At 40.5% G+C, this 26,359-nt stretch overlaps 9 non-coding genes across 9 annotated transcripts; all 9 read left to right on the top strand.

The window, feature by feature from the left end:
- Positions 1-20,899: 20,899 nt before the first annotated feature.
- Positions 20,900-20,972, top strand: trnak-cuu (transfer RNA lysine (anticodon CUU)). Its single transcript has one exon. It is a non-coding gene; the product is annotated as a tRNA-Lys (tRNA).
- Positions 20,973-21,207: 235 nt separating this feature from the next.
- On the top strand, positions 21,208-21,280 carry trnak-cuu (transfer RNA lysine (anticodon CUU)). The gene has a single exon. It is a non-coding gene; the product is annotated as a tRNA-Lys (tRNA).
- Positions 21,281-21,742: 462 nt separating this feature from the next.
- Positions 21,743-21,815, top strand: trnak-cuu (transfer RNA lysine (anticodon CUU)). The gene has a single exon. It is a non-coding gene; the product is annotated as a tRNA-Lys (tRNA).
- A 237-nt stretch (positions 21,816-22,052) lies between these two features.
- Positions 22,053-22,125, top strand: trnak-cuu (transfer RNA lysine (anticodon CUU)). The gene has a single exon. It is a non-coding gene; the product is annotated as a tRNA-Lys (tRNA).
- Positions 22,126-22,362: 237 nt separating this feature from the next.
- Positions 22,363-22,435, top strand: trnak-uuu (transfer RNA lysine (anticodon UUU)). Its single transcript has one exon. It is a non-coding gene; the product is annotated as a tRNA-Lys (tRNA).
- Positions 22,436-22,671: 236 nt separating this feature from the next.
- Positions 22,672-22,744, top strand: trnak-cuu (transfer RNA lysine (anticodon CUU)). The gene has a single exon. It is a non-coding gene; the product is annotated as a tRNA-Lys (tRNA).
- Positions 22,745-24,613: 1,869 nt separating this feature from the next.
- trnay-gua (transfer RNA tyrosine (anticodon GUA)) lies at positions 24,614-24,719 on the top strand. The gene is made up of 2 exons: positions 24,614-24,650; positions 24,684-24,719. It is a non-coding gene; the product is annotated as a tRNA-Tyr (tRNA).
- Positions 24,720-25,029: 310 nt separating this feature from the next.
- trnay-gua (transfer RNA tyrosine (anticodon GUA)) lies at positions 25,030-25,135 on the top strand. The gene is made up of 2 exons: positions 25,030-25,066; positions 25,100-25,135. It is a non-coding gene; the product is annotated as a tRNA-Tyr (tRNA).
- Positions 25,136-25,439: 304 nt separating this feature from the next.
- On the top strand, positions 25,440-25,545 carry trnay-gua (transfer RNA tyrosine (anticodon GUA)). Its single transcript has 2 exons — positions 25,440-25,476; positions 25,510-25,545. It is a non-coding gene; the product is annotated as a tRNA-Tyr (tRNA).
- The last annotated feature ends 814 nt before the right edge of the window (positions 25,546-26,359 follow it).

Raw genomic sequence — 26,359 nt, 5'->3', positions numbered from 1 at the left:
AGTGATTTTGATGGACAGGGGAAAGTTATCAGTTCTTTCTCAAATATGCATGATCATTAGTAAATAATTCCATATGATCATTATTATAACTACTCCTCAGAACATGAAATTCATCTTTATTCTTACTAAATTCTATGTTTTTTTGTATCAATTTGTTGATGTTTGTCCATTTAACCTACTGTTATCATGTTACATGATTAATTTTAATTGAAGTAGATCCACTGACGTTAGTGACAGGGTTTTGATCTTTCTTTAACAACAACAACAACATAACTTAGGAGTCAGGAACACCCACTCTGCACTTGTTCAGTCATCATGTCCTCATTTTGTTTAAGCTTGTGTTAGACTCAAGTGTGTTTGGGAGGACGTCCCCATATTGTATGACCCAATGACTGGAGAGTGTGTGTGTGTTACAATGTCCTCATATTGTTGGATATTGACTATGAATTTTCCCTGAAATAAGTTTGATCATTACTTAATAACTAAATACAATCAATATTATAATGTTGAATGTTTCTGACAGATCATTCTTCTATCTTGTTTCAGACTCCAAGTGGAAGTATGTCAGCTGAACCATCAGCAGAGCTAGAACAGAGTGAGGGATCCACTCCGAGCTCCAAACAGGTTATTACACATTTATTGAAGATTGTTTATATTTACATTAAATAGATGTCTAAGTTAAGTCCAATTCATGAGTGAAATGCTTTTTCATTGTATTAAAACAAACAGTTACTGTCAAATATTTCCAATGTCAATGTAACCATAACTTACTTATGAATACCTTAGTGGAAATATATGACCACTACCATTTTAAAGAAATAACTACCTCTCAGAACATGACATTAATCTTTATTCTCACTATATTCAATGTTTTTTTTAATCAATTTGATGATGTTTGTCCATTTAACCTACTGCTTATCATGTTACATGATTAATTTTCATTGAAGTAGATCCATTAACAATAGTGACAGGGTTTTGATCTTTCTTTAACAACAACAACATCACTTAGCAGTCAGGAACACCCACTTTGCATGTGTTCAGTCGTCATGTCCTCATTTTGTTTTAGCTTGTGTTAGACACAAGTGTGTTTGGGAGGATGTCCCCATATTGTATGACCCAACAACTGTAGAGTGTGTGTGTGTTACAATGTCCTCATATTGTTGGGTAGTGATTTTGATGGACAGGGGAAAGGAATCAGTTCTTTCTCAAATATGCATGATCATTAGTAAATAATTTCATAGGATCATTATTATAACTACTCCTCAGAACATGAAATTAATCTTTATTCTTACTAAATTCAATGTTTTTTTGAATCAATTTGTTGATGTTTGTCCATTTAACCTACTGCTTATCATGTTACATGATTAATTTTAATTGAAGTAGATCCACTGACGTTAGTGACAGGGTTTTGATCTTTCTTTAACAACAACATCATAACTTAGGAGTCAGGAACACCCACTCTGCACTTGTTCAGTCATCATGTCCTCATTTTGTTTTAGCTTGTGTTAGACTCAAGTGTGTTTGGGAGGACGTCCCCATATTGTATGACCCAACGACTGTAGAGTGTGCGTGTGTTACAATGTCCTCATATTGTTGGATATTGACCATGAATTTTCCCTAAAATAAGTTTGATCATTACTTAATAACTAAATACAATCAATATTATAATGTTGAATGTTTCTGACAGATCATTCTTCTATCTTGTTTCAGACACCAAGTGGAAGTATGTCAGCTGAACCATCAGCAGAGCTAGAACAGAGTGAGGGATCCACTCCGAGCTCCAAACAGGTTATTACACATTTATTGAAGATTGTTTCTGTTTACATTAAATAGATGTCTAAGTTAAGTCCAATTCATGAATGAAATGCTTTTTCATTGTATTAAAACAATCAGTGTAAAATATTTACAATGTCAGCTATACCATAGTGGAAATATATGACCACTACCATTTTGTAGAAATAAATACTCCTCAGAACAAGACATTGATCTCTATTTTCACTAAATTGCATGTTTTTAAATGATGATTTTGTTGATGTTTTTGTCCATTTAACCTACTGCTTATCATGTTACATGATTAATTTTAATTGAAGTAGATCCACTGACGTTAGTGACAGGGTTTTGATCTTTCTTTAACAACAACAACATAAATTAGGAGTCAGGAACACCCACTCTGCATGTGTTCAGTCGTCATGTCCTCATTTTGTTTTAGCTTGTGTTAGACTCAAGTGTGTTTGGGAGGACGTCCCCATATTGTATGACCCAACGACTGTAGAGTGTGTGTGTGTGTGTGTTACAATGTCCTCATATTGTTGGATATTGACTATGAATTTTCCCTGAAATAAGTTTGATCATTACTTAATAACTAAATACAATCAATATTATAATGTTGAATGTTTCTGACAGATCATTCTTCTATCTTGTTTCAGACACCAAGTGGAAGTATGTCAGCTGAACCATCAGCAGAGCTAGAACAGAGTGAGGGATCCACTCCGAGCTCCAAACAGGTTATTACACATTTATTGAAGATTGTTTCTATTTACATTAAATAGATGTCTAAGTTAAGTCCAATTCATGAATGAAATGCTTTTTCATTGTATTAAAACAAACAGTAACTGTCAAATATTTCCAATGTCAATGTAACCATAACTTACTTATGAATACCTTACTGGAAATATATGACCACTACCATTTTATAGAAGTAACTACCTCTCAGAACATGACATTAATCTTTATTCTCACTAAATTCAATGTTTTTTTTTTATCAATTTGTTGATGTTTTTGTCCATGTAACCTACTGCTTATCATGTTACATGATTAATTTTAATTGAAGTAGATCCATTAACATTAGTGACAGGGTTTTGATCTTTCTTTAACATCAACAACATAACTTAGGAGTCAGGAACACCCACTCTGCATGTGTTCAGTCGTCATGTCCTCATTTTGTTTTAGCTTGTGTTAGACACAAGTGTGTTTGAGAGGACGTCCCCATATTGTATGACCCAACGACTGGAGAGTGTTTGCGTGTTACAATTTCCTCATATTGTTGGGTAGTGATTTTGATGGACAGGGGAAAGGAATCAGTTCTTTCTCAAATATGCATGATCATTAGTAAATAATTCCATAGGATCATTATTATAACTACTCCTCAGAACATGAAATTCATCTTTATTCTTACTAAATTCAATGTTTTTTTCTATCAATTTGTTGATGTTTGTCCATTTAACCTACTGCTTATCATGTTACATGATTAATTTTAATTGAAGTAGATCCACTGACGTTAGTGACAGGGTTTTGATCTTTCTTTAACAACAACAACATAAATTAGGAGTCAGGAACACCCACTCTGCATGTGTTCAGTCGTCATGTCCTCATTTTGTTTTAGCTTGTGTTAGACTCAAGTGTGTTTGGGAGGACGTCCCCATATTGTATGACCCAACGACTGTAGAGTGTTTGCGTGTTACAATTTCCTCATATTGTTGGGTAGTGATTTTGATGGACAGGGGAAAGGAATCAGTTCTTACTCAAATATGCATGATCATTAGTAAATAATTCCATAGGATGATTATTATAACTACTCCTCAGAACATGAAATTAATTTTTATTCTTACTAAATTCAATGTTTTTTTTTTTATCAATTTGATGATGTTTGTCCATTTAACCTACTGCTTATCATGTTACATGATTAATTTTAATTGAAGTAGATCCACTGACGTTAGTGACAGGGTTTTGATCTTTCTTTAACAACAACAACATAAATTAGGAGTCAGGAACACCCACTCTGCATGTGTTCAGTCGTCATGTCCTCATTTTGTTTTAGCTTGTGTTAGACTCAAGTGTGTTTGGGAGGACGTCCCCATATTGTATGACCCAACGACTGTAGAGTGTGTGTGTGTGTGTGTTACAATGTCCTCATATTGTTGGATATTGACTATGAATTTTCCCTGAAATAAGTTTGATCATTACTTAATAACTAAATACAATCAATATTATAATGTTGAATGTTTCTGACAGATCATTCTTCTATCTTGTTTCAGACACCAAGTGGAAGTATGTCAGCTGAACCATCAGCAGAGCTAGAACAGAGTGAGGGATCCACTCCGAGCTCCAAACAGGTTATTACACATTTATTGAAGATTGTTTCTATTTACATTAAATAGATGTCTAAGTTAAGTCCAATTCATGAATGAAATGCTTTTTCATTGTATTAAAACAAACAGTAACTGTCAAATATTTCCAATGTCAATGTAACCATAACTTACTTATGAATACCTTACTGGAAATATATGACCACTACCATTTTATAGAAATAACTACCTCTCAGAACATGACATTAATCTTTATTCTCACTAAATTCAATGTTTTTTTTTATCAATTTGTTGATGTTTTTGTCCATGTAACCTACTGCTTATCATGTTACATGATTAATTTTAAATGAAGTAGATCCATTAACAATAGTGACAGGGTTTTGATCTTTCTTTAACAACAACAACATCACTTAGGAGTCAGGAACACCCACTCTGCATGTGTTCAGTCGTCATGTCCTCATTTTGTTTTAGCTTGTGTTAGACTCAAGTGTGTTTGGGAGGACGTCCCCATATTGTATGACCCAACGACAGTAGAGTGTTTGTGTGTTACAATGTCCTCATATTGTTGGGTAGTGATTTTGATGGACAGGGGAAAGGAATCAGTTCTTACTCAAATATGCATGATCATTAGTAAATAATTTCATAGGATCATTATTATAACTACTCCTCAGAACATGAAATTAATCTTTATTCTTACTAAATTCAATGGTTTTTTTTTGTATCAATTTGTTGATGTTTGTCCATTTAACCTACTGCTTATCATGTTACATGATTAATTTTCATTGAAGTAGATCCCTTGACGTTAGTGACAGGGTTTTGATCTTTCTTTAACAACAACAACATAACTTAGGAGTCAGGAACACCCACTCTGCATGTGTTCAGTCATCATGTCCTCATCTTGTTCTGGCTTGTGTTAGACTCAAGTGTGTTTGGGAGGACGTCCCCATATTGTATGACCCAACGACTGTAGAGTGTGTGTGTGTGTGTGTGTGTTACAATTTCCTCATATTGTTGGATATTGACCATGAATTTTTCCTGAAATAAGTTTGATCATTACTTAATAACTAAATACAATCAATATTATAATGTTGAATGTTTCTGACAGATCATTCTTCTATCTTGTTTCAGACACCAAGTGGAAGTATGTCAGCTGAACCATCAGCAGAGCTAGAACAGAGTGAGGGATCCACTCCAAGCTCCAAACAGGTTATTACACATTTATTGAAGATTGTTTCTGTTTACATTAAATAGATGTCTATGTTAAGTCCAATTCACGAATGATTACATATTTATTTTGGATTTTTCTAATTGAGACCTTTAAATTATTAAAATTATGTCAAACTTTCACAGCTTAACCTTTTTTTTAAAATTTCATTTGGAAAAGAGATTTATTATACTGCTTGATAGAACTATCTCTGTAAAATAAATCAGTATAATGTTAAATATCAGGTTTCATGTCAAATTCCCCTCTTTGTTTGGTTGAGTTTACAACCGTTTTTTATTCATAATATGATGATATATATATATATATATATATATATATATATATATTTATATATATATAACATTGTTTCCAAATCTTTTCTGATACTTTCAGTTGTAGTATTATGTAATTGCAAATAATTCTTCATCATTTCATTTAAGGCCAGCAAGTCCTTTGGAATTGTAAGTTTGCACCAGGAGAATGCTGCAGAGCAAGTAAGACAGCTGCATTCTTTTCATTATGTTAAATAGTTTATCTTTTTTGGTTAAAACTTGGATTAGTAACTATCCAAGAAAAATGTTAGAATTTCAAGTAACATTTTACATGATTTTTGATTTGAACAGCTTAGAGCCAAACGTCGTTTGCTCAATCTGAAGCGGCATCATGATCAATGTGAGGAACGTTATGAAGAGGCCAACGCAAAGATAGTTGAGAGGGAAAGACAGAAAACTTTGAGTCTGATGACCAGAATGAAGACTTCTGTGAGTATCTAAATACAAGCTAAGACTCTAAGACTCTAAGTGTCGTTTCCAGTTCATGCACCTTGGTTGAAAATTACAACAGATTTTTTCTCCCAAAATATTTGTTCAAATTTAAGACGATGGATGAGTAATACCTACACATAACCTTATGCATTGGATTTTCCATTTGGTATCATACATCATGACATCATATCAAACACCAAAAAGTGTTGTGAATTAGGGATAACTGTCGATACAGTACGACATAGACAGGTATGTGAGGCAAATGTGTTATGCACATTTTGATGGTACAGTAGAGACAATTCTTTTAATAAATGTGTATCTGACTTGACTTTACAATCTTACTTTTTTGATAGTCTTTTTTTTTATATCAATTTTCCTTCAGATCTCTCAAGATATAATGAATGGTGAATCTTCAGATACTACGGACTATGATGATGCTGACTATGTTCCGGAATCAAGTGGCAATGCCTCGGACGCAAGTACTTGCAGTGGGGAACTCAAAATCACAAAAAAGATCTCACATAAAGTGTTACAGGACATGTCATTTGAGATTGCTACTGCACACAGTGGAGATACTACCATCGGTCCAGAGAAGCCTAAAAGAGTTAGATCTTCAATTATGAGCAGCGATCATTGTACTTCAGAGATAATTAGCATTCCTAATTCATCAGAGAACACATCACACGAGAACAGCTCCATAAATGTGGCACCATTGCCAAACGCAGGAAAACGAAGCAAGTACAACAAAAAGCAATATTGTTTATATTGTAAAAAGGCAATTTCTAAATTAGCAAGACACCTGGAATCTGCCCACAGTACCCAGCCTGATGTTGCAAAGGCTTTCAGTTTTAATAAAAAATCCCGTAAAAGAAGAGATCTGTTGCGTTTCCTTAAGAAGAAGGGAAACTTTGATCATAATGCTACCGTGGCAAGCCGTGGTGCTGGAGAAATGGTTGCATGTCGAAGACCCACTACACAAAAGCAATCTGAGAACTATCGTCACTGCAAGTTTTGTCAAGGACTGTATGCAAGAGATTGCCTATGGAGACATGTGAGAAACTGCCCTCAGAAGCCTGTAGAGGAAGAGCCTCAAGTTGGGAGAAAACGGATCAGCCTCAATTTACCAAGACCTGATCGAGTTCATGAAGCTGTTTGGAAGATTGCTTGTGAAATGAACCAAGATGAGATCTCCTTGGTTGTAAGGAATGAAAGAGATATCCTTAGTCTCGGTGAGTCATTGTATAATGCAAGGAAACCACAAGAGAAAAGGAACGATTACATACGCCAAAAAATGAGAGAGATGGCACGACTACTGATAACAGCAAGAGCTTTAACACCTTTGAAGAACACCGAAGACCTTGTTATGCCCAGTAACTTTCCCTACGTGATTCAAGCAGTTAGAGCGGTTGCTGGTTATGAGTTGGAAAGCAACTCATACAAAATTCCATCGTTGGCTTTGAAATTAGGGCATAGTTTGGCCAAAGTTGCAGGCATTGTGCAGTGCAATGCCATTATTGCAAATCGGTATGTTGTTGCAGAGTCTGCCAAGCAATTTGCCACTCTATATGAGAAAAGATGGACGGAGTCAATTTCAGCTGCTGCATTGGGTACACTTCAACAAGCCAAATGGAATAAACCACAGGTTTTACCCTTTACTCGGGATGTGTCGCTGCTGCACAAGTTTCTTGCTGCCGAGCATGCTAAGTACATGAAAGACTTTGAGGAAGGACCCAATAGCAAAAGCTTTGGAAATCTTGCTCAAGTGACTTTGACACAGGTAGTACTATTTAACAGGAAAAGGCAAGGCGAAGTTTCCAAAATGGAACTCCAGGGTTTCAAAACCAGGAATCGTACAGAGTTGAACCCTGACATTATGATGTGCCTTACTGAGTTTGAGAGGAAGCTTGCCCAGCACTTTGACAGAGTTGAGATTCGAGGCAAAAGGTCAAGAATGGTACCTGTGCTTCTTACACCGGACATGATCGCTGCAATGGACCTCCTTGTGAAAAACAGGAATGAGTGCCAAGTCCACAAAGAAAATGTGTACTTGTTTGCACGCCCAAATGCTGTTTCCCATTACAGGGGCTCTGACTGCTTTCGCAAGTATGCAAACCAATGTGGTGCAAAGAACCCAGATGCACTCACCTCAACAAGATTGCGGAAACAAGTTGCCACGTTGTCTACAGTATTGAACCTAAAAGAAAACGAAATGGACCAACTTGCCACCTTTCTAGGACATGACATCCGTGTCCACAGAGAATTCTACCGTCTTCCAGAGAGTACCCTGCAGCTTGCAAAAGTCAGCAAACTGTTGATAGCAATGGAAAAAGGAAGACTGTCTGACCTGCAGGGGAAAGGACTTGATGATATTGAGATCAATCCTGATGGTGAAATTTAGTTTGAAATATAGTTTCCAATCACTCAATATTACATTTATGAGTGTTTGATTTAAATACTTGGTTTCTTTCTGTTTTCCAACCAGATGAAGTAGACATGAGTGATGATGATTCCAGCGAAGACACCCTTGCTGACCAACACAAAGGCATCCTGACTCTTACAGTTTGTTGTATTATCTTTGAGTTATGAGACAGAAGCCAGTTAACAGGGACCTGGTACTAGTGTTAGATGGGTTTAAAGAACAAGTAGTATCTAAATAAAAGAAGATGAGACATTATGAATATGATGCTGAAAGATTTCATGTTATTGATAGAAAGAAGGTTGACAGGTTGAACCCAATTAGTTCTGGAAAACAGAAAAAAAGATAAATTAGTGAAGATGAGGAGACAACTTAGAGAGCAGTGGAGAATGGCAACAGTAGATGAGAGGGAATTAATGTTTTGCAAGAAAAGCTTGTAAGTTGGTTAGCAGTCCTCAGGAGGGCAGAGCAACTTAAAGAGGAACAAAACACATTATGTGGCACCAGATTCAGACAGCTAAGATAGAGAAAGGAGATCTACATGATGTATTCATGTGTTTTTTACCATCTTTATCTGGAGCGCTATTGATTTATTTGCATGATTTTAAACTTGGTGAAGGCATATTTCAGTGTAGTTTTTAGAATGTGTATGAGTACTGAACATTTTACCACTGCATCGTAGGGACTAGAGATAGACATTATGATTGGCTGCACTATGTCCCCACTTTTTGATGAGTACTTCTACATTCATGAATTTGCAGTTAGATATTGTGTACATCTAAAATATGTATTTATATCTAATGTAAAATTGCGCGTTTTCTAACATTTAGGTTGTTTACAATTAATAAAAACAAACAAAGTTACCATCATTATTGCTAATATTTCATTGTTTTTTTTAAGACTCAAGAACTGAGATTTGTGGGGATTGGACACTTCAGAATCACCCACCTGACACCACCACCCTGGACAGCATGGGGGGCAATTCTGCCTCAACCACCCTGGACAGCATGGAGGACAATTCTGCCTCAACCAACTTGAACAGCATGGAGGGCACTTATGAGTCAACCACCATGGACAACTTGAATATCAGCAACACTCAACTGAGACATGGTAAAATATAATTGGCAAATAAATACAACATTTTTGAAGTAAAAGAAACCTATGACAAAAAACAAATCTTTATTCTTGCCTTCACAGGGATGGTAGTGTGTGGATATGTTTTTTATCTATACATTATGAGAAAAACGTATTTATTCTTCCAGATTCCCAGCAGAAAACAGCACCTCAAGCGGTTACATCCCAGAGTTCCTCAGAGAGCTCCATTGGAAAGCAAGGTAAATAATCTTTCTGAATTTACTCTATTACAAAAATGTATAGATAAATGCCTGATACAATCTTACAATTACAAGGTACAATATTTTCTATCATATCCCCTATTTTCCACATTAGCAGAACCATTGTTCTATTGTTAATACCCTTTATTTTGTTTCCATTTATGACAGCTGGGAAGGGGAGAAGTAGGTGGACAGCTGTCGAAGTGAAGGCTGTTGAGCGGCACATGTTGCATTTCATAACAAGCTGCAGAGTACCAGGTAAAAAGGACTGTGAGTCCTGCATCCAGGCAGAGCCAGAAGCTCTGAAAGACAGAGATTGGGCTGCGATCAAATATTACATTCACAACAGAATCATAGCATTAAAAAGGAAGATGAATCGATAGAGCTAGAATATACCAGCTGTGGCTAAGGTAATTTAATTTTAATTTATTTTAAGAGGGTTTTTTGTATTCCCTGCCTTTTGTAAATGATTGTGCGAAGTTGCTGAGTTTTGTTTTGATCTTCTTTTATTATCTAGCTCCAAGCATGCCACGTAAGCTTGGCTGTAGCTGCCAAAGGGTCAGATGTTGACATGTGTTGACATATTTTCATTTGTTTGTTTCTTTTTTTTTATATATGTATAGAAAGGCATAAAAAGCAGTTGCTTGTTCTTTTCCACCATGCCTACTAAGTCTCTGCACTGCCTTATGTAGAGGAGAAAAAGAGTCACTTCAAGTTACTGGGTGATGGTTGGTCTATTCTGGATGTTAAATGTTAAATGTTAAATGTTAAAAAAAAATAAGTTATTTAACTTGTGATTTCGGCTGCCCTTTCTTATTTTAGTCAACTAATTGGTCAATAGGTCCAAAGTTGACTTAAAAGATTTGTTGTTAATGCATTAAGTCATTAGTCATAACTGGGAAATAATAAGCCCAACTCCGGCAACAATAGACACAAAATAATTTGGTTTAAAAAGCAATACATTTTAATATACATCTGCACAACTGCATTAATCTTCAGAGAGATTATATATTGGACATTAATATAACATTATTACAGATTTGTTGATCAACTTATCAACTAGTTGATAGAATCCTGTGACAATTAGCTGACTAAGAATTATTTCATTAAGGCAGCCCCTGTTACAGTGGCCCCTGGTACAACTGACAAGTTAAGTAATAATCACGAGGGCACCCTCTTGTAGTTAATCATTGTAATACTTGCTTTTTTGGTTAATGCTGTAATCTACATATTTTGCCAGCAAATAATAAAATAAAGAAAGGCATAGTGTTTCACCTTTTTTTCACACTAACGTTTAATTTTCTGTAAAGCTTCTGAATAGCTAAGTTTACTATGTTAATTTCAATATGACATGTGTGTCTCATGCAGTTATTTCAAACATGTAAAAACAGCCAATTTACAAATACAGGCCTTATTTTTTGTATTACCAGGTCTTTATAAGTCACATAAACTCGACAATTTAGTGTGTATCTATGGCCTTACAATTCAGTTAAACATGAAACATCAGTGTGTGTTGCTATGGGCGTAATAGGTCACATAAACCTGACAATGTCCTCACAAGTAACATTAAAATCAGGTCTGACCAAAATATAGCCTTAGACAAATTCTCAACAGATGGGTGTGTTCTTAAAGGAATGGGTGGGAAACACTCTGATTCTCAGGTCTCTAGGACCTCAGGAAAGGTACGTCCCCACTTGTCACCTTTTTTTCATAGGTCCTGATATATCCTGTAAACACGTATGTGCGTGCGTGCGTGTGTGTGTGTGTGTGTGTGTGTGTGTGTGTGTGTGTGTGTGTGTGTGTGTGTGTGTGTGTGGACCCCAGGAAGAATAGCCAATGCTTATGCAGGTGCTAATGGGGATCCTAATAAACTAAAGTAAATGTATCATTTTCTTCTAGTTTACTAAACCTCGGTTTGGCGGTTCCCATGGTGCTGATTTAAAGCCCAACCTGAATGTGGCTAGGAAGCCTGCACAGGTATTTTATGGTTAAACTCTAGATCCTTGGTTATATTCCTTATGATTGCATGAAGCTATACTTAAACAATATATAATTTGGATCATAATCTTGTAATTCCTCCTCTTTATCCCTCAGCCCCTTATTAGCACGTCCACCACCAGTGCCACTACCAACACCAGCACTGCCAGACCAACAACATCATCGACGACATCATTCCCTGCCCACAGTCCTAGAAAATTTATCAGGACCATCTCCCCCTTTTCTCTTCCCCCCTCTCCTGTATCATCAGCCATCTCAGGGTCCTCAATCCCCCCAGCCACTGCTATAGCTGTAAGAACCTCTTAAATTATGTTATTCACAAAGAGTGATTTTACTGAACTTAACTCAAGCAATCAATAATCAATGGTGTTTACGTATGTGTTTGTTTGTGTGTGTCTGTGCATGCTTTTTTTATTATTAGGGTGGAACAGTTGCTCCCTCCAGTGCCTCCTTTACCGCTCCAGTCTGTGGCCCCTCTGCCACTCAAGTCTGTGGTCCCTCTACAGCTCCCTCCAGTGCCTCCTCTACCTCTCCAGTCAGTGGCCCCTCTGCCACTCAAGTCTTTGCCACTCAAGTCTGTGGTCCCTCTACAGCTCCCTCCAGTGCCTCCTCTACCTCTCCAGTCAGTGGCCCCTCTGCCACTCAAGTCTTTGCCACTCAAGTCTGTGGTCCCTCTACAGCTCCCTCCAGTGCCTCCTCTACCTCTCCAGTCAGTGGCCCCTCTGCCACTCAAGTCTTTGCCACTCAAGTCTGTGGTCCCTCTACAGCTCCCTCCAGTGCCTCCTCTACCTCTCCAGTCAGTGGCCCCTCTGCTGCTCCAGTCTGTGGTCCCTCTGCCCCTTCAGGTCCTGATCCAGTCATTAATGTGCCAGCTCAGGATCTGTTGGCTGTTCCTGGTTCCCACCTACCCTGGCTGCCAGTGAAAATGAGGAAGACCATCCCCCTCCAGGACCAGAGATGGATCTCTGCAGCTCTGTGGAGGCACCAGCGACTGCGGTCTGACCTGAAGCTGTGGTATGAGCCACCTGGGCCAGCGCTCATCTACCATCAGGCCCCCACTCCAGAGCGCTTTTTTACTCACCGTCTGCTTGTGTGGATGCCATACCACTTGTGGAAGGTCAGGCTGAGCTGTCCTGTGTGTGGGAAGCAGCTGGTAGGGTATGGTGCCCACAAGAGAGCCCGTCAGGTCCTTGATGTCGACAGGTACTACCTGATGGTCACTGAGACCCTCAGGTGCAACACCGTTGGTTGCAAAACCACCTACCTGTCCAGCAGCAAGACCATCCTAGACCAACTTGACCTTGCTCACAGGCTCGAGTTCAGGTTGATCCTGACTCGGAGGTGAGTATAAAGACATTACTCTAATGAGTATATTAAAAATATATATTATTGAGAATACAAGTATGTTCTTGTATGTTCTTAGTGTGACTATTGTTTTGTCATTAAAACAGACTGATATATAAGGTTGGACTGTTTTTGGTGTATTTGCCTCACAGTCTCTGTCTCTTCCGTTTCTTTTAATAAAGATATGCTTGTGACATCCGGGTCATCCGCTTCCTGCGGGAGAGGACCCTGGGCAACAGCCCCACTCGCTTGGTGAAGCAGCTGAGGGAGAACCATAGCGAGGAGTGGCTGCAGCACATCTGCCAGTACCTTGGGGCATGCTCTGACTTTGTGGCCCGACCCAGTCTGTTCCCTGTGGTGTTTCAGGACCCGCCTGAGCCTGTTGCCATTCCAACTTATAAGTGGATGCTGACAGTGTACGGGCGGGACATCTTAAGCAGACTGGACCACATAAAAGCCAGCATTACCTCCACCTTTGGCTCCATCTTGAAGATGGACTCCACTAAGAAGGTAAACGTTTTCATCACTGTTGTGCTTTTATACTGTAGCGTAAATCGGTCGATTAATTATTTAATAATTGATTAGACTCATCATAGAATGCCTGCACTCTATATTGACGAGAAGTTAACTTTAACTTTAATTAAAAGACTTAACGTAGCATAGTTATTTATCGGGGCACCACCCTATTTTCATAGAACAGGGACTCAATCTCATAATCTGAAGGTTGCTACACTCTAGAATTGAGTTCGTTTCGCGGTGTACAGAGGCTTAGTACTTCACACATACAAAACAAGTAATCAATTCTTTATAAATGAAGGGTTTATTAACTAAACTACTAAATATACATGAGAACTAAATATGGTGATGAACATGAAAACGATTAATAACAGGATGAATATGATGAAAGATGGACTGAAAATGAAACCTGTAAAGGGAGCGCGGTGCAGCGGCTGAGATATTGGAAGGTATCTTTGCTAAAGTTCTACTCTAACCCCTAATACCCTTAATACTACCACATCAACTCCGATATACAGTGACGCAAAGTTAGACCTACTCTGATGGAGGAGAGAGTCAATCGCGCTGTAGGTGAGGAGTATGGAGGCCGACCAGCGTGGCCTGGAGCTTCAGGTGCCCTGGGCTTTGACCAGGGTAACATCCCTCGGAGCGGCACCGCACAGCCGGTTCGGTCTCTCTAGGTGATGATGTGCAGGTCACTCCGTGTTGTGACTGTTTGGTTAATTATCCTCAACATACTATTCTTAATGCAAACATTTAAAGAGCAGAGCTAGCGGCCTAGCTTCCTGCTGGGGTCAAATGACCAGGTCAGGCCTGGATCAGGCCTATCCTGACGCCGCTCTACAATACTCATCTCACAATTCAAGGAAAATGTGTATTAAAGCATCACTTAAAAATTAAAGAATGCACCAAAAGGGTTATTCTTCATATTAAACTAAGGCACAATGTTAAAATAATGCTTAAGGCACTAAATGTTTCCTCTGTGTTGTTTCAGATCACCAGGAAGCTGTCTGGCACTGCTAAGGGGACCGCCCTCTGGCTTTCATCTGTCAGTAATGAGATGGGTCAGATCCTTATCAGTGTCCTGACTGCTCAGGAAGGACCTGGGCTGGACCTGATGGTGGCCGGCCTCATCCGGAGGTATGGTGAAGCAGGTGTGGCTCCTCCGAAGCTTCTGTATGTTGACTGCGACTGTTGCATGGAGGCTGGAGGGGAGACCAAGCTGAAGGCCAGATTTGGTGGTTGGCCAGACATTGTAGTGAAGCTGGACATCTACCACTTCATGCGCCGGCTGGCAGGAGGTTGTACAAAGGATGCCCATCCCCTTTACCCAATCTTCATGGCACGCCTGTCCTGCTGCATCTTCGAGTGGGATGCTAGGGATGTTGCCTTGCTGCGTCGGGTCAAGAGGGAGCAGCTGAAACGGGAGGGTGTTCCTGGCATCACTGATGTGCTGGTGAACCAGCACATCAGTAAGAACGAGTTGGCCCTCTACTGCAGAAGGAGGACAAGAGGAGAGAAGGACACCATTTCCATGATTGACCACCTTCTGCAGGAGCTGATGGGGGAGAAGGGCAGTGACTTTCTTGGTGTGCCACTCCTGGACCGGGAGAGGATGGGGCAGATCTGGCGAATCCAAAAGAAGCATGTAAAGTGCATCCAGGATGAGCCAGGTGTGCCTCTCTACACCGAAACAGGATTCGCCACCAAGGAAGGCATACGTCTCACCACCTATAGGTGTGCCAGGGGCTCAACTTCTCTGGAGTCCTTCCACTGCCATCTGGCCAGGTTCATTCCAGGTCAGTATGAATTATTACCTAACAGTTTGACATAAAGTATTTAGAGTAAAACATTTGTCACTTGACCTTGTACAAAATGCTCACTGTATGGATTTAAAATTGATTGGTTTTATTTTAAGGAACAAGTGCCAACAGCCTAAATTTTCAGCTGTACCTCCTGGAAGGCCTGAACAGATGGAACCAGGACCGTGGTGCTGCTGCACTAGCTGTCAAGCCTCCCTCCCTCCTCACCTACTCTGGGGACCTTGTACACTGTGTCAACACCTACAGCCTCAAGGTGCTTGGAAGGAAATTAGCCCCCTCCTTCCAACCTCCTGCAGTGTATACTGGTGAGTTACATTCTGCCATCATAATTATCGTTTTTATTTTTTACCTTTCAAATAAAATTATCATTACCAGATGATGGATAGATCATAGAGTTTTACAGCTAACTCAGAATACATATTTAAAAAGGTCATGCAACGGAGGAAACTCTGTTGTGTTGAGTTGTGTCTTATACTGTTTTTTGTTGTAAGTTACAGATGTTAATGTTTTAATTCAACCATGTAAGAGACACATTTCCAGAAGTGGACGATAAAGATTGTATTCTATTTTATATTATCATCATTATTCTATTTTTATTGATTAATTAGGGGTGGGAGTAATGATAGATAAATGTAATAGTCACTGCTCTAGCTGTTGTAATTCTGCATAAAGCCACCCAATTCTAGAATCCAATTTGTATTGTATTTATTTTGAGTTTTTCATTATTTTTTTTTCTGGCATTTGGTTCTTAATTAAACCCGCTTACAGTAAGTAAATTCTCTTGACTCTGTTTTTAACCATGAAGTGTAACAATTATCTGCTTTTTATGCAGTGACTTAATGTAAAAATAAAGTCACAGTGTACTGAATGGGATTAAATAAGAAAATCATGATGCTGATTTGATAATCAAATAACAGCCCTAATAATCGTGATAAAAACAAATTGCATGATGATTCCCACCCCTATTGATTAGATACCTCTTTTCTTTTCAGGGGAGCTGATAGGTGTTGACTACCTGTACCACCAGACAGGAAGGGTCATTCAGGATGTGGACCCTGATTCAGAGGAGGCTGACCAGCTGCTGGAAGACGTGACTGTTGAGGAGTTGCCAGAGGATGAGGGCTTTGAAGATGCTGACGTTGACCACACAGTGGGCAGCCTTCTGGACCAAACCCCCCTCTCCCTGCCTTGTCCACAGCCTCTTCCTGCCACCAACAAGCCCACAGCCCCGCCAGCTCCAACAAACACCATGCCCTCAGCCACGCCAGCTCCATCCACCATCATGCCCTCATCCCTGCCAGCGCCACCCACCAGCATGTCCTCAGCCCCACCAGCTCCACCCACCAGCATGCCCTCAGCCCCACCAGCTTCACCCCCCATCATGCCCTCATCCCTGCCAGCGCCACCCACCAGCATGTCCTCAGCCCCACCAGCTCCACCCACCAGCATGCCCTCAGCCCCACCAGCTTCACCCACCATCATGCCCTCATCCCTGCCAGCGCCACCCACCAGCATGTCCTCAGCCCCACCAGCTCCACCCACCAGCATGTCCTCAGCCCCACCAGCTCCACCCACCAGCATGCCCTCAGCCCCACCAGCTTCACCCACCAGCATGCCCTCAGCCCCACCAGCTTCACCCACCAGCATGCCCTCAGTCCTGCCAGTGCCACCCACCAGCATGCCCTCAGCCCCACCAGCTCCACCCACCAGCATGTCCTCAGTCCCGCCAGCTCGACCCACCACCTCTGTCTGTCCTTCAGACATCAGTGGCACTGCAACTGCCTCTCCTGCTGCCACTGGTTACACAAGTGCGCCCCCAGCCGTATCTGATGATCAGTTGGTAAGTGTTTATGTCATGTGCTGCATCACTCTGTATCACGTGTCCTAAGTTTTCCTGTACTAATGTGAATATTGAAATTATGATATTGTAATATTTTACAGGCAGTTGATGAGCGCAACATGCCAGGGATGGACCGGGTGGACAGCCTGGCAGAATACATGGTGGGGCTGAGGAATGAAATGGCCCTAACCCTCACCAACCAGCAGACCAGCACCATCGTGGCATTGTGGCAGAATCTTCTGCCTTTTGACCAGCGGCGGGTCATTTATGCAGCCAGGCACCAGGAGAGGCTGAAAACGGGGCACTTCAGGTCTCCTAAAAAGAGGGAAGAATTTACCCCCGGTGTGGACAGCATGACACGCTGTGTCTTAGGGTCAACTGGATCGCCTGCCCAGTGGCCAGACTGTTGTCGTCTGGTCGAGGCAATCTTTATCAGGCTCTGTCAGCTTCATAAGAGCCCAAAGAAGCAGGGAAAGGGCACCCTGACTAGATGGACTCTCATTCTCCAGGATTATAAAAGAATCCGACAGCTGGTCCTGGGTAATGGCACAGTGATGCAAAACACCACCCTACAACTCTTTGAGGTGAATCAGACCACCCTCATCCAGTGGCACAACAAGAGGGTCAAGCGGCAGGATCTTACAGTCCTTCTGCAGGGGGTCAATCTGCCTCCCCCTCTTCCTATTGCTCCTGTGCCTCTGCCACCTGGTCTAGTGCGCCCCGCCGTTGTACCTCAGCAGCCTGGCCCTCCGCATGCTTACCACCTGCCACAAAGCACAGCAGGACAGGCAAGGGTAAAGAAAAGGACTGCAGATCCACACACTGCTGCTTCAGCTGCTGTCCGCCCAAAGCTACCGTCTCAAAGGCAGTTGTTCCCTCATCCTTCACCTCTGCCTACATCTGCCCCTGCCGACGTCATTTTCCACCCAACTCCTGCCCCCGTCGACCTCAACCCCACCCCTGCCTGCAGCCCCTTTGTATTTATGTATGCTGCGCCCCAGGTCCCCTCTGCCAAGCCAATTGCCCCTGCTGGCCCTCTGCCTCCCCCTGGCGCTACCCGGAGGCCCTACATCCGGACAGTCAGTTCCAATAGGTGTGGTCAGTGCCATCAGCTCAGGACCAAAGAAAGTGGCCACAGCCAATTTCATGGGACCATTTATTGCCCAGCCTATGCAGGGATGCCACTGGAGCAGTGGCTGGAAGAGATGCGGAGGAAAAGGGCAGAAAAGAAAAATAAATAAATACTGTATCTCTCTCTCTCTCTCTGACTGTCTATTTTTTTGTATATTTTGTAATTATCTGTATTGTATTTATTACTGTGTTCCTTTGCACGTCATTTGATCAATATTTTTTGCCATCATTTTTCTTATTTAATTTGTTCCATAATTTTGTGTGTGTATATTTGTTTTTGAAGATGGGGTGTGTGAAAGAGAGGGTTGGGGGTTTTTTTTGTTTTTTACAATTGTTCACTGTTTTTTTTACTGTGTTTTACTGTTTCAACTTTTATATTTATAATAAATATGTGGTTTGTTCCTACAACAATTCTTTCATTTGACTTATTTAAATCTCAGTGTAAAACCAGGAGTCAAACAAGGTTTTGCTTTTTGCCCCACCATGCAGATGATAACACAATACAGTACCATAATATTGTGACTATAAAATTACCCTTTCTTAGATGGAAAGGAGACAATAAAAGCTAATATTTTCAACTCATTAGTTCAATTCAAAGAACTGTATAAGTTATAAGACATTATTTCGATGAATGCATAATAAAATACAGAATGACAAATAGTATTGATTTCACTAAATCTGAATACTAATAAGTGTTTTCTTATGTCATATAACTCATATAACTCATTTAACTTGTTTCACTTATTTAATCTAAACAATCCAAAGCACTTTGGGTGAAATTTGTGTTGATCCAGGCAGGGATTGAACCTGCGACCTTTGGATCCATAATTCCTATTTATAGAAACTACAAATATTCAACATTTGGGTGATTTCTGGAATTATTATAAAAAATTATGAGCTGGAGGGGCTTTTCACATGCAGAAGAGCCATTAAGAGTCCTCATTTTCTCCCCTTTTCTCTCTTTTTTTCTCTTTTTCCTCTCTTTTTCCTCTTTTTCTTCCTTCCCCCTTCTTCCCCTTCTTTCCTCTTTCTTCCCCCCCCCATACAGACTATTGTTCCCCAGCTTTAGCTCAGTCGGTAGAGCATGAGACTCTTAATCTCAGGGTCGTGGGTTCGAGCCCCACATTGGGCGTAAAATTTATCACTTACAGTTAAGTATGGGTGACATCTTTGATGGATGGGTCTCCCAGTGTCTGCATCATCTTCAGTCACTAAATAAGCCTCATATCCCATACATGTCTGCTGCGTCTCTGCAGTTTTGAACATGAATATTCCAAGTATTTTGTGTAAAGTGCTTGGTACTCATATTTGTCAAATAGAGGGCCTTTCAAACCAAAACAAAAAAATGATGCTTTTAAATGGTCACAAAGCCCGGTTAGCTCAGTCGGGAGAGCCATGTTTGATGGATGGGTTTCCCAGTGTCTGCACCATCTTCAGTCACAAAATAAGCCTCATATCCCATACATGTCCGCTGCGTCTCTGCAGTTTTTAACATGAATATTCCAATTATTTTGTGTAAAGTGCTTGGTACTCATATTTGTCAAATAGAGGGCCTTTCAAAGTAAAAAAAAAAAATGATGCTTTTAAATGGTCACGTAGCCCGGTTAGCTCAGTCGGTAGAGCATGAGACCCTTAATCTCAGGGTCATGGGTTCGAGCCCCACATTGGGTGTAAAATGTATCACTTACAGTTCAGTATGGGTGACATGTTTGATGGATGGGTTTCCCAGTGTCTGCATCATCTTCAGTCACTAAATAAGCCTCAAATCCCATACATGTCCGCTGCGTCTCTGCAGTTTTGAACATGAATATTCCAAGTATTTTGTGTAAACTGCTTGGCGCTCATATTTGTCAAATAGAGGGCCTTTCAAAGCAAAAAAAAAAAAAGGATGCTTTTAAATGGGCACATAGCCCGGTTAGCTCAGTCGGTAGAGCATGACTCTTAATCTCAGGGTCGTGGGTTCGAGCCCCACATTGGGCGTAAAGTTTATCACTTACAGTTAAGTATGGGTGACATGTTTGATGGATGGGTTTCCCAGAGTCCGCACCATCTTCAGTCACAAAATGAGCCTCATATCCCATACATGTCTGCTGAGTCTCTGCAGTTTTGGACATGAATATTCCAATTATTTGGTGTAAAGTGCTTGGTACTCATATTTGTCAAATAGAGGGCCTTTCAAAGCAAAAAAAAAAAGATACTTTTAAATGGTCACAAAGCCCGGTTAGCTCAGTCGGGAGAGCCATGTTTGATGGATGGGTTTCCCAGTGTCTGCACCATCTTCAGTCACAAAATAAGCCTCATATCCCACACATGTCCGCTGCGTCTCTGCAGTTTTGAACATGAATATTCCAAGTATATAGTGTAAAGTGCTTGGCGCTCATATTTGTCAAATAGAGGGCCTTTCAAACCAAAACAAAAAAATTATGCTTTTAAATGGTCACGTAGCATGGTTAGCTCAGTCGGTAGAGCATGAGACTCTTAATCTCAGGGTCGTGGGTTCGAGCCCCACATTGGGCGTAAAATGTATCACTTACAGTTCAGTATGGGTGACATGTTTGATGGATGGGTCTCCCAGTGTCCGCACCATCTTCAGTCACAAAATAAGCCTCATATCCCATACATGTCCGCTGCATCTCTGCAGTTTTGAACATGAATATTCCAAGTATTTTGTGTAAAGTGCTTGGTACTTGTATTTGTCAAATAGAGGGCCTTTCAAAGCAAAAAAAAAATGATGCTTTTAAATGGTCATGTAGCCCGGTTAGCTCAGTCGGTAGAGCATGAGACTCTTAATCTCAGGGTCGTGGGTTCGAGCCCCACATTGGGCGTAAAGTTTATCACTTACAGTTAAGTATGGGTGACATGTTTGATGGATGGGTTTCCCAGTGTCCGCACCATCTTCAGTCACAAAATAAGCCTCATATCCCATACATGTCTGCTGCGTCTCTGCAGTTTTGAACATGAATATTCCAAGTATATAGTGTAAAGTGCTTGGCGCTCATATTTGTCAAATAGAGGGCCTTTCAAAGCAAAAAAAAAAAGATACTTTTAAATGGTCACAAAGCCCGGTTAGCTCAGTCGGGAGAGCCATGTTTGATTGATGGGTTTCCCAGTGTCTGCACCATCTTCAGTCACAAAATAAGCCTCATATCCCATACATGTCCGCTGCATCTCTGCAGTTTTGAACATGAATATTCCAAGTATATAGTGTAAAGTGCTTGGTACTCATATTTGTCAAATAGAGGTCCTTTCAAACCCAAAAAAAAATGATGCTTTTAAATGGTCACAAAGCCCGGTTAGCTCAGTCGGTAGAGCATGAGACTCTTAATCTCAGGGTCGTGGGTTCGAGCCCCACATTGGGCGTAAAGTTTATCACTTACAGTTAAGTATGGGTGACATGTTTGATGGATGGGTTTCCCAGTGTCTGCATCATCTTCAGTCACTAAATAAGCCTCATCTCCCATACATGTCCGCTGCATCTCTGCAGTTTTGAACATGAATATTCCAAGTATTTTGTGTAAAGTGCTTAATACTCATATTTGTCAAATAGAGGGCCTTTCAAAGCAAAAAATAAAAATGATGCTTTTAAATGGTCACATAGCCCGGTTAGCTCAGTCGGTAGAGCATGAGACTCTTAATCTCAGGGTCGTGGGTTCGAGCCCCACATTAGGCGTAAAGTTTATCACTTACAGTTAAGTATGGGTGACATGTTTGATGGATGGGTTTCCCAGTGTCTGCATCATCTTCAGTCACTAAATAAGCCTCATATCCCATACATGTCCGCTGCATCTCTGCAGTTTTGAACATGAATATTCCAAGTATTTTGTGTAAAGTGCTTAATACTCATATTTGTCAAATAGAGGGCCTTTCAAAGGAAAAAATAAAAATGATGCTTTTAAATGGTCACATAGCCCGGTTAGCTCAGTCGGTAGAGCATGAGACTTTTAATCTCTGGGTCGTGGGTTCGAGCCCCACATTGGGCGTAAAGTTTATTACTTACAGTTATGTATGGGTGACATGTTTGATGGATGGGTTTCCCAGTGTCCGCACCATCTTCAGTCACAAAATAAACCTCATATCCCATACATGTCTGCTGCGTCTCTGCAGTTTTGAACATGAATATTCCAAGTATTTTGTGTAAAGTGCTTGGCGCTCATATTTGTCCAATAGACGGCCTTTCAAAGCAAAAAAAAAAATGATGCTTTTAAATGGTCACAAAGCCCGGTTAGCTCAGTCGGTAGAGCATGAGACTCTTAATCTCAGGGTCGTGGGTTCGAGCCCCACATTGGGCGTAAAGTTTATCACTTACAGTTAAGTATGGGTGACATGTTTGATGGATGGGTTTCCCAGTGTCTGCACCATCTTCAGTCACAAAATAAGCCTCATATCCCATACATGTCCGCTGCGTCTCTGCAGTTTTGAACATGAGTATTCCAAGTATTTTGTGTAAAGTGCTTGGTACTCATATTTGTCAAATAGAGGGCCTTTCAAAGCAAAAAAAAAAAGGATGCTTTTAAATGGGCACAAAGCCCGGTTAGCTCAGTCGGGAGAGCCATGTTTGATGGATGTGTTTCCCAGTGTCTGCACCATCTTCAGTCACAAAATAAGCCTCATATCCCATACATGTCCGCTGCGTCTCTGCAGTTTTGAACATGAATATTCCAAGTATATAGACATGTGACTGTGGTTTCCATACTAAGAAGGTATTTGTAAACTAATATCAAATTGTCATGTGCAGATTGTTGATGTTGTGTTCTTTATACTAATGTTTCTGCTTCTCTTTAGCCTCCCAAGAATGTGTAGCCATCGAAGAAAGCGGCCACAGACCATCTACTGTCAGACCCATGCAGGGATGCCACTGGAGCAGTGGCTGGAAGACATTTAGTGGAAAAGGGCAGACATTTGTATTTTATTCTTATTTTTAGTATTGTATTTATTCATTATTGTGTTCTTTGCACTACTGGAGTCATCTGATTAATAATTTTTGGCATAATTTTTCTTATTTATTTTGTTGTGTTCAATTAATTGTCGTTCTATAATGTTGTGTGCATGTGTGTGGAGATGGGGTGCGTGAAAGAGGGGGTTGGGGGGTGAGACGTCTTTGTTTTCACTGTGTTTTCAATTTATAATAAATATGTGGTTTGTTTCTACAACAATTCTTTCATTTGACTTATTTAAATCTCAGTGTAATACCAGGAGTCAAACAAGGTTTTGCTTTTTGCCACACCATGCATATGATAACACAATACAGAACCATAATATTGTGACTATAAGATTACCCTTTCTTAGATGGAAAGGAGACAATAAAAGCTAATATTTTCAATTCATTAGTTTGGAATAATGTCTTACAACTTATACAGTTCTTTGAATTAATGTCAATAAAACTAAAAACTGAGGTAAAATGAAAATCACACTATCACTTTCCTGCACATCATGAATGCATAATAAAATACAGAATGACAAATAGTATTGATTTCACTAAATCTGAATACTAATAAGTGTTTTCTTGTGTCATATAACTCATTTAACTTATTTCATTTATTTAATCTAAACAAGCCAAAGCATTTTGGGTGAAATTTGTGTTGATCCAGGCAGGGATTGAACCAGCGACCTTTGGATCCACAATTCCTATTTATAGAAACTACAAATATTCAACATTTGGGTGATTTCTGGAATTATAATAAAAAATTATGAGCTGGAGGGGCTTTTCACATACAGAAGAGCCATTAAGAGTCCTCATTTTCTCTCCTTTTCTCTCTTTTTTTCTCTTTTTCCTCTCTTTTTCCTCTTTTTCTTCCTCCCCCCCCCCATACAGACTATTGTTCCCCAGCTTCTCGTTCAAATCCGGCTCGAAGGAGTGGCTTTTAACTGTGTGGTGGTTGTTCAAGCCTGATATGGTTCAACATACAGTTGAGAAAGACTTATCCTACTATACAGTTCTGAAAATGCTGCATTGATTAAACTATGACTAGATCAGGTTTACATTTAGAGCAGGTCTGGACTTTGCTCTTTATTTCATTAGCAGAGACCGAATCAAATATGTTTTTGCTGCTAAAGTGTGCCTGCATCATTTGAGTCTAATGTTTTAGAGTATTCTAACAGACCTCTGAGCTCTTTAGGATGTGATATTTGCTGACCATTATCTCCTCAGTGTATGTCTCCCTTCGATAGCTCAGTTGGTAGAGCGGAGGACTGTAGTGGATGTACCCAGAGAAAGTGGTGATCGCAGGAATCCTTAGGTCGCTGGTTCAAATCCGGCTCGAAGGAGTGACTTTTAACTGTGGTCTATAGCACTAGTTTAAGGTGGATATGGTTGAGAGAAACTCACAACATCAATAACACTATACACGCCTGAAATATGCTCAATTGATTAAACTATAACTAGGTCAGGATAACATTTACAGCAGTTCTGGACCTTGATCTTTATTTTATTGTGAACAGAGACCAACTAAAATATGTTCTGGATCCAAAATTGTGCCTGCATCATTTGAGTCAAATGTTTTAGAGTATTCTAACAGACCTCTGAGCTCTTTAGGATGTGACATTTAGTGAGCATTATCTCCTCAGTGTGTGTCTCCCTTCGATAGCTCAGTTGGTAGAGCGGAGGACTGTAGTGGGTGTACCCAGTGAAAGTGGAGATCACAGGAATCCTTAGGTCGCTGGTTCAAATCCGGCTCGAAGGAGTGACTTTTAGCTGTGGTAGTTTAGGGTGAATATGGATCAACTTACAGTTGAGAAAAACGGAGAGGATCAATAACACTATACACGTGTAAACTATAGTTGAATGATTTATCTAGCACTACGTCAGTTTTGCCTTTAGAGCAGGTCTTTACTCTTTTATTGTCAACAGAGACCAACTCAACTATGTTCTGTGTGCTAAACTGTGCCAGCATCCTGTGAGTCCAACGATTTAGATGACTATAACAGACCTCTGAGCTCTTTAGGGATGTGATATTGGCTGACCATTATCTCCTCAGTGTGTGTCTCCCTTCGATAGCTCAGTTGGTAGAGCGGAGGACTGTAGTGGATGTACCCAGTGAAAGTGGTGATCACAGGAATCCTTAGGTCGCTGGTTCAAATCCGGCTTGAAGGAGTGGCTTTTGACTGTGGTGTGTTGTGGTAGTTTAGACTGGATGTGGTTCAACATGCAGATGGGGAAGACTCATCCTACAATGGTTGTGAGAAACTCACAACATCAATAACACTATACACGCCTAAAATACGCTCAATTGATTAAACTATAACTAGGTCTGGATAACATTTAGAGCAGTTCTGGACCTTGATCTTTATTTTATTGTGAACAGTTCTCCAATAGCCTTTGTAAGAAGGACTGTACATGGTGCACATGCTCTTCCAGGGACTTTGAGAAAATCAAGATGTCGTCTAAGTAGATGAAGACGAAGCGATTGAGCATGTCATTGAGAACGTCGTTAACCAATGCTTGGAAAACAGCAGGTGCATTAGTTAGACCAAAAGGCATGACCAGGTATTCATAATGGCCTGTGGCTGTGTTGAAGGCTGTTTTCCACTCATCTCCCTGCCTTATACGGACCAGGTGGTATGCATTGCGCAGGTCAAGCTTAGTGAAGATTGTCACCCCCTGTAGTAACTCTAAGGCAGTGGAGATGAGGGGCAACAGATAGCGGTTCTTAACCGTGATGTCATTCAATCCTCTGTACTCGATGCATGGTCGAAGACTCTTATGCTTCTTATTCACGAAGAAGAAACCAGCTCCAGCGGGAGAGGAAGAAGGTCGAATGATGCCAGCAGCTAGGGAATCATTGATGTACGTCTCCATGGCCTCCCTCTCAGCTCCAGAGAGGGAATACAGGCATCCCTTGGGTGGTGAGGTGCCGGGCAGAAGGTCAATGGCGCAATCATAAGGCCGATGAGGAGGCATGGACAAG

Source organism: Semicossyphus pulcher, unplaced genomic scaffold, assembly GCF_022749685.1.
Source record: "Semicossyphus pulcher isolate SPU_LCO1_2020_fin unplaced genomic scaffold, fSemPul1.0.p SCAF_2, whole genome shotgun sequence".
Lineage (NCBI taxonomy): Eukaryota > Metazoa > Chordata > Actinopteri > Labriformes > Labridae > Semicossyphus > Semicossyphus pulcher.
Note: the sequence above shows the minus strand (reverse complement) of the source record. Positions and strands in the feature narration are given on the sequence as shown.